Here is a 2610-nt window from a genome sequence, read left to right as displayed (position 1 = left end):
TATTTAGGTCCTAATGTTAAATGATAGTTTAGAGAGTAGAATTCTAGGTGGCAATCCCCCTCAGCTCTATGAAGGTATGATCCCATTGTCTTCCTGCATCAACCATCACTAAGGAGAAGTCTATTTTTATTCTGATGTGGTGTCTTTGTAGGTTTTCTTTCTTTTCTCTCTGGTAATTTTTAATATTTTTTCTTTGTTGATAATTATCTGTGGATTCATTACAATGTATTTACGTGAAGGTTTGGTTTTAATTGTGTTATTCAGAACTCAATGTACTTTTTTTTCAATTTAAGACTTTAGTCTTCCTGCAATCTGGGGAAATTCTCTAACATATCTCTTTGAATATTGCCTCTTCCAAATTCTCTTACTCTTTTCATTTGAATCTGACTTAACTTAAATTGGAGTGTCCCGTTTTATCTACCATGTGTCAACCTGTCTTTCTACATCCTAGGACAGATCCAGGTTTTTTTGGACCTGCAATTTACACAATCTGGGACTCTTTTTTAAAGAAAGAATACAAAAGTAACATTAGAAAATTAGACATGAAGTGAATACTTTTTGAAATGAGGAAAGTAAACCACAAAACATTTTAAATTGAAATAAATATTTCAAACAAAATAAAATCACCTTCATAATATGTATATTAACTGCTAGAATATACTATGTTTTTTTCCTACTTCATATTTGGGTATGTACTCTTCTGTGATAATAATTAGGTAATATCTTTTTCAATTAAGGGTATAAAAAGATATTTCAGTCTCTTTAGTTTGATTATGATTGACATTTTTATATTTTGTTTTAGTGACATAGTTCATAATTGGTTGTATCTATAAGATTTTACTTAGCATTGTTATGGGGAATGCCACCAGCAAGTTTCTTTTATATGTAAACTTTAAGACAACCTTCTGATCCCATACCTGTCAGTCTGGTTTCTTCTTCATTATCCGTACTAACTCAGTGCTAAGGGCTGTAGAACATTTTCCTATCATGAAATGACCACTGACCCTGCCTTCCTGTAACATGGCACGGCTATGGTGGAAAGATTCCTGGAAGCCATTGCTATGTGAAAATGCCTAGAGTAACTTAGGTATACAGTGGAGTTACCACAAAATACACAAATATCTCCCACCTACCATAAAAAAAACATTTCCCATCACGGCCACTCTAATGCTAACCAACCTAAGGAAATCGTGACTGTGGCCAAGTAGAACAGAGAGAATTAGCAACCTTAGCTAACTGCAGTTACACGTCTCACTTTTGAAAATTATATAGAAACAGATGACAACATGAAGAGATCACTAAACAAGAGTGTATTATTGGAAAGGCCCAAGCAAGTAAGAAGCCTACACCTGAAGCATCATTATTTCATTGCAAATCTGATAAAAACTCTCTATAAATATTTTCCCATTTCTTCATTTCTTTCTGCTGCATTCTGATTTCTTCATTTCTGTTTTGCAATTTATAAATACTATTTTCCGTGGGATTAGTCTACCATTTAGCCCATGTACTGACCTTGTTGTTTCAATGGCTATTATTTTACTTTTGAAATTTCTATTGTCTCTGTTTTCTATTTTTTACATCTGTCATTTAAAAATTATATATATATATTTCTTTCAACTTATATATTTGATTTATGCTACTATATCACTCAATATTTTAAAGATAATTTTATTTTAATTTATTGTAAGTTGCTCCATAACTTATAATGCCTTGAGTAAGACTGCTCCTAAATGTGCCTGCTAACAATCTCATGGTGGAAGAGTGCAGCTATGGTTTGAATATTTTCCCATCCTCACCCCCCACCAAGCTCAACAAGAGATGAATTCCCAAAGTCATAAGTTGGTGATGCTAACCAGGTGGAAAGTTCATCTAAAGATGGTGTCTAGAGGCACAGCATTTGGGAAGTAAGGTTAGATTAAATTATCAGGCTAACACTCATAAGTTCTGGTGGCTTTATAAAAAGGGAAGGCACAGACTGATAGTCTTAGACAGATACCCATATTCTCTGCCTCTTGCAGTGTAATGCCCTGTACCACCTTGGGACTCTGCCAGCAAGAACATCTTTATTGGAGACCAAACCAATAGGAGCCACCTGATCTTAGGCTGTAAACCTCCAGAATCATGAGTTAAAATAAGCCCGTTTTTTTTTTTTTTTAATAGATGTGATTTATTTGAAAGTCAGAGCTACTGAGAGAGAGAGAGACTCTTCCATCCATTCATTCCCCAGTTGGCTGCAATGGCTGGGGTGGAGTCAGGCCAAAGCAAGGAGCCAGGAACTTCACCTGGGTCTCCTATGTGAGTGGCAGGGGTCCTAACACTTAGGCCATCTTCTGCTGCTTTTTTCAGGCCATTAGCAGGGAGTTGGATCAGAAGTGGAGTTGTTAGGACTTGAAACAGTGCCCATAAGGGATGCCATTGTCTTAGGTGGCAGCTTAACCTGCTACTCCACAATGCTAGCCCTCCCCACCTTTTTTTTTTTTTTTAGAGAGATTTTATTTATTTATTTGAAAGTCAGAGTTATAGAGAGAGAGGGAGAGACTGGGAGGGAGGGAAAGAAAGAGCCTTTTTTTCATATAAATAAAGTAGCCTACCTCAGGTATTTTGTTATAG

This window comes from Oryctolagus cuniculus, chromosome 5 (genome assembly GCF_051225735.1).
Source record: "Oryctolagus cuniculus isolate XC-2025 breed Fujian yellow rabbit chromosome 5, ASM5122573v1, whole genome shotgun sequence".
Lineage (NCBI taxonomy): Eukaryota > Metazoa > Chordata > Mammalia > Lagomorpha > Leporidae > Oryctolagus > Oryctolagus cuniculus.
The sequence above is the reverse complement of the archived record's forward strand: the minus strand, read 5'-3'. Positions refer to the sequence as shown.